Source organism: Gallinula chloropus (genome assembly GCF_964237585.1).
Source record: "Gallinula chloropus genome assembly, chromosome: 2".
Lineage (NCBI taxonomy): Eukaryota > Metazoa > Chordata > Aves > Gruiformes > Rallidae > Gallinula > Gallinula chloropus.
In genome coordinates this window covers 71,974,764-71,985,931 of record NC_140086.1, presented here as the reverse complement: position 1 = coordinate 71,985,931, position 11,168 = coordinate 71,974,764, and positions in this window count along the sequence as shown.

Genomic DNA, 11,168 nt, shown 5'->3' with positions numbered 1-11,168 from the left:
TTAGGGGCACATTGTACCTCAGGTAATGTAAAAAGGAAGAGATGGAGACACCACTGCTGATAGGTTATGAGCTTGAGAAGGCAAGTGGTATAGAGGCCAGTTGTTACTCGTCTGTGGTGTCTGGACTGTGGTGGCTTAAGCTACCCAAGCCTGCCTGGCCAGTTCTTAAACCACATGTCTTCTGAAAACAAAACAGAAAAGCCTGATGGATTGCTGGCTTACTCACTCTGACTCACTGACTTTCCACAGAATAAATCGGAATTAAAGTCAAGTGTACAAATCACACTGTAGTAGGATATGATCAAAATGTCCTTATCACAAATTTAGGTTTTTCTCTGCAAGGTTCCACAGGGCTGAAAGGTGTTTCTTTTGTTTCAGTGCACATTATGCCATACAATCCCTTTCATAAATATCCCTCAAAAGCTTAAGGAGCCATTCCACAAATCCCAATTCAGACAAGACACCTTGGAGGCCCACCAGCTCTACCCAGTTCCTACTCACCTACTCCACACCTCACCATGCAGGCTCACCTACAGTGGCACCATCAGCCCTGCACTGGGTACAACATCACAGCAAAGGGACACCGACGCAGCAGCTCCTCCCAGCATACCTGTCCCTTGCCCTGGCTGAGGTGAGGCTCAGCAGCCAAAACTGGGACTGGGCATCTGCTGCTGCTTCTCCTGCAAACAGACCTCAGAGAGGCCTGCTCTTCCTCTGGAAGTTCACACAAAATTCAGTGGCAGAGACTGACAACCTGCATTTGTTCCCCCCTACCCTTTTCCACCAGTAAGACTGAGCTATAACACCATTTCAGATGTCGTGTGATCCCCTCCAGAGCCTTCCATGAGGACCTATGTATCTTCATTCTGTCCTTTAACTAATTGAACTTATAAAGTGTGTTTCTGTTCTTGATAACCGTGTTAACCATGACTGGCTTATTTCGAGTAAATTGGCTATGCTTAATGAAGTTAAGAAATAGAAGGCATTCTTAGAAACTATCCCTATGTCAGACATTACACTTCAGTTTCAATTTTCCATTCAGAATGTAAATTCCTAACCAAAAGAACACCCATATCCCCTGTGTCTTCTTGACTTACCCACACCTAGTTCCCAAGATGATCTCAATGACCATGTTTTTCTCAGCTTAGGGGTTTTTTAACCCAGGAGCCAGCAGGAATATTGTTGGGTTTTTTGGTGGGGTTTTTTGGGGTTTGGGGTTGGTTATTTTTTCCGGGGGGGTGGGGGAGGTGTTGGGGGTTTGGGGTTTTTTAGCCTTATTTTCTTTAAAAATCCTGCAAAGATTATTTCAGGAGAAGTAGAAACTTGTACAGCGAGTCACTTGGGCTAGTGTATCACAACAAACATTTTTTACAAACATCCTTGAACCTTGAAGCTGCAATTTGTTTCTGAAATGGAGAACTTTTGAATACATTTGTATCAGTCTCTGCTTTCAGATACTATTTTCCTGTGAGCACAGCAGCAAAGGAGCCATTTTGCTTAAAAAAAAAAAATGAAATTATGATCTCATCCAGTCCTAAAACTTCCTTTGTCTTCGAGCCTTGACAGTAAAATAATGTTGTTAGAGGCAGGAGGTTATCTCCAACTCAGGCCGGTAGTAAATAAATCAAAATTGCTTGGAGCAATCCCAAGGCCACCAGGGTTTTTCAGGGAGAGCAGGGCGAGCAGGATACAGTCCTGTGTAAACCCTTAGCAATACGCTGTCAGCGTCTGCGAGCCCCGGCTGCAAGGCAACGTGTGTGTACTACAGGTTTAAATTTGAAGACTTAAATTGGATATTAGGGGGAAGTCTTTTTAACAGAGAGAGTGGTGAGGTGCTGGAACAGGCTGCCCAGAGAGGTGGTGGATGCCCCATCCCTGGAGGTGCTTAAGGCCAGGTTGGATGGGGCCCTGGGCAACCTTGTGTAGATCCAGGCCTGGAGGTTGGTGGCCCTGCCTGTGGCAGGGGGGTTGGAACTGTATGATCCTTGGGGTCTCTTCCAACCCAGACCATTCTATGATTCCATACTACATTAGTGCTCCTTCTTGCTTTCCTAAAGCAAACCCCAGTTTTGCATCCAATACCAGAGGTAGGAGGGTTAGAAGGCATCATGCTAAAGATGCCAGAGCTGCTACCACCACCTGCTTTTTTCTTTTCCACTGGAGGTTTCTTGTTCTTCTGCATGCTTGAAAGATAAACTTCTATCTGCAGGTGACTGTAATGACTGCACACACTGCTCTGCTAAAGTGTAAAACATGATTGCGATGTTTCCAAAGTTAATTTGTAAATATTTAAAAGGGAGCTTTCATGTCTGGATCTGTAATAGGCTGCAGTTTCCCCGTCTTCAAGTGTATGGAAATACGGGTTGGTAGTTTGTCCACATAAACAGACAAACAACTATGAAATCAGATCCTATCTAACTCCTTAGGAATGAAGGAGTTTCCATCCATTTCAGTGATGAATACTCGTGATATATTTGCAAATATACTTTTTTTTAATTAATAGTAATCAAAGTGTATAAGTTTCCAAGTCTTAAGGAGCCTTAAAGGACTCTTGAGGACTCTTTAAAACAAATTTCATAGCAATATATTTGACATTCATGATGACTTTTTATGTATTTTTTTCTGGATAAATCCCTCCTAAAAATTCAGAACGTGTTTTCTTACTAAATGATTTATTGGTTTTATCAATTCATTTACTCATTTTGATTATTCATTAATTTTTTAGTGATACTTTAAAAATCAAATAGATGCACTTTGATTTTTTTTTAAAGGTTCTCCAGTCTCAGTCCTGCAGATTTGCCCGTTACGCCATTTAAATAATAAAATGCCGTTAAGGTCAGTTATTGCTGTGGTTTTATGGTACCTCATTTTCAGCTGCAGACTTGGTGCTGCAGGTGGCACTCTACGCCTAGTAAAGAAGTCGGTCACCTTCAGCACAGCAAGGCCTTGCTAGTTCTCCTTCTCTGCTCAGTAGTTGTATTTAATTAAATAAATAGCAAATAATAATAATAATAATGCTCTTCTAAAAAAAAAAGAAACATGAATGAATTGTGACGGCCTTCTGGCACGGGGTCTGCTCTGTGCTCTTCACTGGTCTGAAGTAGTGAAGTAGAAACACTGCTGCTGGGGCCATACATCTGTTTTCACCCTGTGACACAATCTGTAGCTTCCACATGTGGGGCTGAAACCTTTGGAGGACCTAAATCTTCACATAAATATTCACATCTTAAAAATATTTCTCTGTATGTTTAGAGAGCAGAGCTTTAAATAATGAGGCTACTTGGCAGGTCTTGTAGGTAAGCGGGCTACCGCATCAGAACTGAGGATGCAGCAGCTTCCCAGTACACCCTTTGCATGATGAATTTCTGAGCCCCAGAAAGAGCATTTGCTTCCTTATATTTCATTTTCCAATTTTGTGCCTGCTTCAGCTGCTACACTGTAAGGACTTCAGTGAAAAGGCCTTATGCTAGTGCACCCCATTTTCCACTGATAGCTAGGCATCGTTACGAATCTAAGCATGAAAAGCTTATCAGTAACAGCCTGATCTGGGAAGACATTTCCCTAACTTTGCTTTTCTTGCTGTTCTCCAAAATGAATTCATAATGAGCTGAGTTCATCTGAGGCTCTAATTTACCATTCTACAGGTAAAATGAAATCGGAGAAAACCAATATCCAGATAAAAGGGTGAGAGGATGTATTCTGATAGCCTGTTACTCAGAATACAACAGAGTCTAAAAAGTCAGGTAGAAAATAAGCAGTGAGCGTATCACACAGACACAACGCCTCCAGGAAGCTCAGCTATCAGATGGCACAAACTCAGACTCTTAAGAACCTTGGATGCGAATTGCGATGTTTGTAAGCTACACACAAAAGTATCAAGCTCCTTTTCTCTTTCTGAAAGAGACACATTTCAGTGAAAAGCAGCTATACCTTTAGCAACACATGGCAGCAAGTGTGTTCCAGGGAAAGGATGTGAAGGCTTTTGCCTCTGATATGATGAAAAGTTTATCAAAGTTTATCAAAGAGATAGCCTGATCTGGACACATTCAGTGGGATGACAATGAGAAACTCACCCTCCCTATCTTAAATTAAGCATTTGGGTTTTTGCAGACCAATCACAACTTAGGTTCTAGGAACAAAGCAGCAAGTTAGACTGTATAGCATGATGGATGTCAAAGATGTAACAGCCAAGCATATCCATCCTTTTGTATCCCGTGAGCGAATTTTTGAGAACATTGCCTTTATTCCATCCTTATAATATGAACCACATGGAAAACATAACATTAAGACAAAGTGACTAACATGCTTAAATTTCACATCCTAGTGAGAGATCAGGTCCAAGAAAATACAAAGGAGCTGATCTCCCTGAATTAACAGGAACAGAGAAATGGGCTCAAAGGTGGCAGTGCAGGAGGAATCACCCAGATTACAGACATAGTTTAAGCATGACTGCTTTAAAGGATGGCAGCTGATCACACCTTCTAGTTGACTTCTAGTAAAAAAAAAAAAAAAAAAAAAAAAAAAGAATAACCACCATCAGCATCATTTAACTTTCAGTTTACTCCTGGGAAGACCAGATTCTTGCCAGTGTCCCAACCATTCCAACAGCATTAATTGCCCCATCGTTAGGGATGGGAGAGGCCTAAGCCAAAGCTGCTTCCTGGTCTTTTAAAATTGCTGCTGTTTTTTCTGACCTGTTCTTGGACCTTTTTATTTCCTCTTCTAGTGCTTAGTGGGGTGGTGACAAAGCCCATGGATCTTCTGTCCTCTGTCACCCTTGCTGAAAGGCTGTGCCCCATTGGTGAGGCCCTCGTCTGTGCTGTGGTCATCCTCATCCTCAACTCCCAGTTTGTTCTTCCTGATGGTAGCCTTGCTTTCCTCACTAGCTGGTGAACCCCATTGTCTTTGTACATGCTGTCATCCCTTTCTTTACTCATCTGGCTTGCATGCAGGGTTGTGAGTACAGGGGTTTACTGAGAGAGTTTGTCCCCTATCTGAAAGAGAGAGAGAGAGAAGTGAGTTTCAGAAGCTGGCGCCACAGATGGGTTTAGTCCATTGTAAGTCAGCCTGGATGCAAGTTCTCCAGTAGCCTCCCCTCCCAAACCAGTACATGTACTCAGAGCAGGAGGTTCACATGGTCAGACCCTTAGCGAGGCTGCTGTGGGGGTCTTCATGCTCTGTACTCAAAGGGGACTCTCTGAAAGGACCATTCCCCAGAGAGCAGCATAATGCTAAATTCCTCTTCCTCCTCCATGCAGCTGCATGATTTACATGTCCATGGCAGAGTCGAAGGCCAGACATCTGCCACTGCTTTTTCACATAGCACAAGGAGGCTGAGAAGTTTGCCCACAGAAAGTCAGGGGATGAAATGTTAAGTGCAAACTGCAAATACCCTGAGATATCCCACTTGGCTGGCAGTGGAGCTGTGGGAGGCTGCGGCTAAGAGCATAAATGTGCCGTGCATGGGGCAGGAATTGGCTTATCATCTGATCATAACACTTATTTCTGGAAGATGTCAGTCAAAGAAAATATTACAGTGTTGTTTTTCATTTTACTTTAATTGGAAAAGGTTGAGATGTGGAGCTGCTCGCTCCCACCCATGAAGAACAAAGATTTAAGAAGACAAAGAGTGGAGACTTAAAAAGACGGGAAAAGCGTAAGAATGTAAAAACTGAGCTTACATCAATATTTTAAAGTATGGAAAAAGGTAGTAAAGCAAATACTAGTTTTCTTCATTACATTCCTGGTGGTTTATGACTGTTAAGCTTCAGTTAATTAACATACCTAAGGTAAGATGTAATGTAAATACATTGTTAGCATTTTAAGTAAGAGGTAGAAATTACAAACAAGAAAGTTGCTAATATTTGTGTAGCTAAGTTTATTTTGCCCAAAACACTGACATATTTATTATAAACTTACAGCCTGAGATCAGTGAATTCTCACATATCCACTGACCAGCTCTGTGTGACACGAAAGAATTAATTTTCTGGCAGTGGCCAGAAATTTATTAGGTAGTGTCAGTGCCAGCATTTTTAGTGCCCTTTACCCCAGAGTAATTAATTGCAGTGCTAACTTGACCTAATAGCACAATTGCAAATGCTTGTCTGGATATTCCACACATTTTTTCTTCCAGGACTCGAATACTTGTGGTTTTTCTTCAGAATGTCCTGGAACAAACATTTGTGGCATGTCTAGACCAGCACTTAGCATTGAATTCGGTTAACTCAAGTTAATTGGTAATCAATTAACTGGAGGTAAAAATAGGACCAAAACCTCTATTCTAGGCATACTGCAACCCATCAGCCCTCAGAAAAAGCCCTGCTGGCTGACTCCGCGTGATCCTCATCTTCTCTGTGTAAGCGTAAGGTTCATTGAGAAGTATCAGCATGTGAAAGTCGGTAGCAAGGAAGTTCTTTGTGTAACAGCCCCAGCATCTGTCTGTGAGTGCAGCGTGTCTCTGAGGAGTAACTTCCTCCAGCTATAACAATCTCCAGGGTATTAAAACCAACTGCAGTTGGTTTGAAGGACATGGTGGAGATGCTGCATGCGGCACGCGTAGCAGCGTGCGAACACATCGCCTGAGCACTGGTGCCTGATGCTGGCTGGTACTGCCTGGCATCCTGGCAGGAGGCTGTGCTTCACCAGCTATGTGACACGAAGGGAGGACATTGCTAACTGTCAGGCAGCTGCCACTGGGGTCCAGCTAGCCATAAACAAGCTTCAAAGATCTCACCAGAAAGACCTCTCAGTACACGTGCCATCAGTGCTTGTTTAACCAATACCAGCTGAAAGTGTTCTCTAAAACTCGTAGCCTCTGACTGGGACCCCCCAGCAGAGCAGCACATTGATCACCAAAACTGGTTGGGCTTTTCCTTAATACCACATTCTTCCCTGGCATCCTGTCACACGTTCCTCAACAGGTCGCCTGGCATCCAGGACAGAAAAACAGCATTAGTTTTTTCAATCAGGAAGTGGTTGTACTTAGCAGTATTTTTGTTTATGCTTACCAAGTGTGCTGAGAATCCAGACCTTTGTTTTCTCTTTTACTCTGAAACCGAGGTGAGCTAATCCTTTTGACAGGATGCTGTCCGATGAACTTGTGGAAAGGGCTGTGTTCACATAAACAGTGGCAGTGCTGTCTGTGGTAATATACACAGAGACGTACACAAATGTAATCTCTCTGCAGATCTAGCAATATAAAAGGGTTTTTTCAAGATTGAAGGGGTCATTTCAGCAGAAGTGGAATAAGTACACTGGCGTGAGTCTCCTCAATAATGCTGGAGTTGCATACACAGATCATAGTGCTTATGCTGCTGCAACGATCTTGTTCGAGAAACAAATGGTCACATGCAAGCATCCCTGTGCATAATAATTACATCTTCAGAGTTTAGAGACTACCTGATTTACTTTAATCGCTAAAATCTGCTCTTCAATCACTTTGGCAGGTGTCCCAAAACAAATCAGTATTTACAAGGAGAGACAGAGAGATGCATCGAGTATCAGAGAACCTCTACGAGTTTCCATGTTTCAGCTACGTACTGCAGTTAGAATTTTATCCTTTGGTAGCCTACACATGATACAGTCACTAGAAGAAGTGGGTACAGCTCAGTTTAAATTAGTTCCTTAGTGGCAAGCTTCAGCTGGGCATCAGCCTTAGCGCTAAGTGATAACACGGTGCTTCCTCACGCTTCAGCTATTTGCCAAATCTCATTATATTATTTTGCTAATGCGTTCAGCTTTGCCTTTCTCTCTCCACGGAGAGAGCTGGGGTTGTCTCCCTGCTAATTTCCTGACCCATGAGATCCTTAAACTGCTTTTTGAATAACTGCTAGAGGTGCAGTAGCAGTTTGTTAATAGCCGTGGTTGTCAAGCTCGAGGTTAAGCTCAGAGGACTATATTTAGGCACTCCAACAGGTGGCCTGATGTACCAAAGTGCTGAGCCTGCAAGCTCCTGCTCAGCTACTTAAATTCTGAAATCCATGGGCCAGCTGAGAGAGGTCAAGACTCCCGAGCATCCAGACATGCACTAAGTGCCTGAATGTACTCACAGGAACATTGTACCGAGTTGTTCCTTTTAATTCTGCCGACTGTGTATTTTGAGTTAGAAACAGCATCATCTTCATAATCGTTATGTTCCTCATTGCTCAAGAGAAGCTGATGCCTGACATCCTCCATCAGTTCCCTCTTCCTCACACAAGAGTTGAGTCAGTTTGGCAGCCAGATCCCACTGCTGATACCTGCAGGACATGAGCTTATTTCACCTTTCCTTTAGAAAACAAACAACTAGTAAAATTCAGTGTTGATTTTTTATTGGTCAGTGTTCCATGGTCAAAAGATAAATGACACCTTAGTTTCCCTTTGTGCAAAATAATTACTGCCCTGTAGGGATGCCTTATGGATCACTGCTCAGTCTCCTGTCGGGTGGTTCTGAAGTTTGGGCATCTATTTCCGCTCATAGTTCTCATTGTGTCTTTGGAAGAGTGCCACAGAACAAAATTCTCTCCAGCCACATAAATTCTGGTGATCAAATTAATCATCTTTCTCTCTCCAAAAGCATCATGTGAGATGTGATAAAGTCCTCCATTTAAACAGCTATTAACGCTGACACGTCTGCATTCACTGTTTCCATGCAGCTGAAATGGCATATTTTAATGACATAAACGTTCCTCAAAAAACAATAATCAAGATTCTCACTGAATTCCTGAGCGCTTGAATGAATTTGATTTTAGACTGTTATTGTTTTCCTCGTGAATGTTATATGTAAAAGCGCTTTTTGATACATAATACAGCTGTTGAAAGTTTAGTGATCTTTTGGCACGTGTCAATTTAAGCCATTATACCTTGCAGACAGTTCGTAACTGCTAGACAAAAGCTAAATACTGCTTTATCCAAAGTTCTTAGATGTGGCCATTGCTTGGATCAGAAACTCCCTTGTTTGGTCTAGAGGCAGATCTGAATGGGGACTGATCCAGCCTAAAAAAGTGCTGCCCAGATTCTGAAATCATATGAACAACAGACTTCGGCTGTAGTGAATAATTAAACAAATGAGCCTAATGTTCCCCGCCTGTGTTGGTTTTGGCTTATTAATTGAGTGTGCGATCCCGTGACCCACATTTCGCAGCTAAGAGCAGCCCCCTTGCCGGCAGCGTGTGGGGCTCCCTCCCCGGGCACACGCTGCCGCCCGCTTCGTTCTCCACCACTGAACAAACTCACCATTTCTGCTGCTTTTAGTTTAACACCCCTGTATAAGCAGGCTCAGGATTAGACCTTCTGTTTATAAGAGTAGGTTTAAAACAAGTTTGTTTTCTCTGCCTAATCCAGATTTAGAAGAGATTTGCATTTTGTGTCACTCCTCGTTAGCTGTAAAGCCCGTTTGGCTATATTGCTTGCTGTGTGATTGCACAGATACTACAACGATACTCTCTGATCATGAGCTCAGATAGAAGGACATTCTTTGCAATTAAGCACAGTAGATCCTCTGAATGTTTTAACTGCTTTGCCATACTTTTTAATTCAGTTGGCAGATTGGCTTCTTATCTTGAGTCATCAGCTGCATTTAACCTTGCTTTTTGTTTTGGAAACAGCAGATGGGACAAGTGTAAAAATTTATCTGCCTTAAACTGTACTTGCATGTTTCAAAGGAAAAAAAAATGACACCCACACGCTGTTACTGCTATTGATCCCACATTGCTTCTGTCCTTTGCTTTGCTTGAGCTTTGCAACAAGGTAACTCTGAGCAGGTTTTCACAAGCTCCTGTATTTTTTCCTTTGGGGGCTGAACCACGCTGTCATGCAATCTGATTGCTGTTCCCCTCCCAAGAGGGAGTTGAGATTGTGCCCCAGGAAAGGAAAGCAAATCCGGTATCTTTTTAACACCACAAAATCATATTCAAGTTTTGTGGTTTGGTTTGTTTATTTGTTTGCTTTTCTCTTTTTCTGGAAGAAATACAAACATGCCAAGGAGAGCATTCTAAATTGATTTTGACTACTAAGCCCCAGAGATGGACTATATATTAACCTGAACACCACAGAAAAAACAGGGGTTCACCTCACAGGTATGAAAGCCAGTCAGTCTCACCACTGAGAAGGAAACAAACTGTGCATAATCAGGAGTTTGTTGTGGGTTATTTTTCCCCCACAGACTTTCGCAATATTAGTCTTTCACGGATTTTGACTGCTGCTTTCATTTTTGGTACACAGCCATCTGAAGTTAAGATGAGGACAGAAAGATGGGAACGATGTCTGTGAAAGCCCAAGCAATTTTTTAATCAAAGCTAATCAGTATTAAGTAAATACACAGATTCAGCCTAGTTCAAAGAGCTAAAAAGGACTGTCAGTGGTCCTGCAGCCCCAGCTGCTGAAGGCCAGACAGTCCATGATCAGTTATCTGGCTGACCCAGTACTTTCCCCCAGCGCAAGGTGCTAATTTGTATTAAATCTGTGAGAGGGTTGTATTTCATCATCCCAGCATGTCCAGGGATGGCCTCACCACAGCAGCCTGTGGCACTGGGAGTGCAGATGTTGGGGTAGTCATTACGGCTAACGCAGTGCTGAAAACAGGCCATTTCATGCAGTTTCATGACTGATCCTGTCAGCCTAATTTGTGGGAATCAGGACTCTCTCCCTCTTTATCCAGGTCCTGTCTGAACTTCAATGCCAGGTCTGTATCTTTCTCTGTAACAGGAAAGCTGTCTCTGATCCTCCTCAGCCATCTGTGCTTCATCCGTGATCTTACACGCGACTTACTTGAGCTGCAGCCTCATTAACTTTCAATACCCACAGTCTAACAGGCATTTACTCGGGGGCTCGAAAGGAGAGGGAGGGCAAGGTCATTTTCTGAGTCTTGATTACATGGTTTAGTAGGAGCTACCCAAGTCTGTTTGAACACAGTGTCCTTGAGCAAAAATTCTCTTTGCTACTCCTTATCTCAGCAGAGATCTACAGGCTATTTGCACTGTTCAGCAGTTAAGGGGGGAGAAAAATCAAACCTAAAGAAATCAAGGCTTTAGAAGCCTAGCTTTTCATAGCAGTTAACATTGAGAAGCACAGCAAAGGAATAACAAGCAGAGGGCAGCATGCTGATGCAAACGAGTTTCCAACCAGAGGGCATTTTCAATATTACTGAAATATTGTCTAAAAAATACGTTTCATGACAAGGGAGGAAAAAG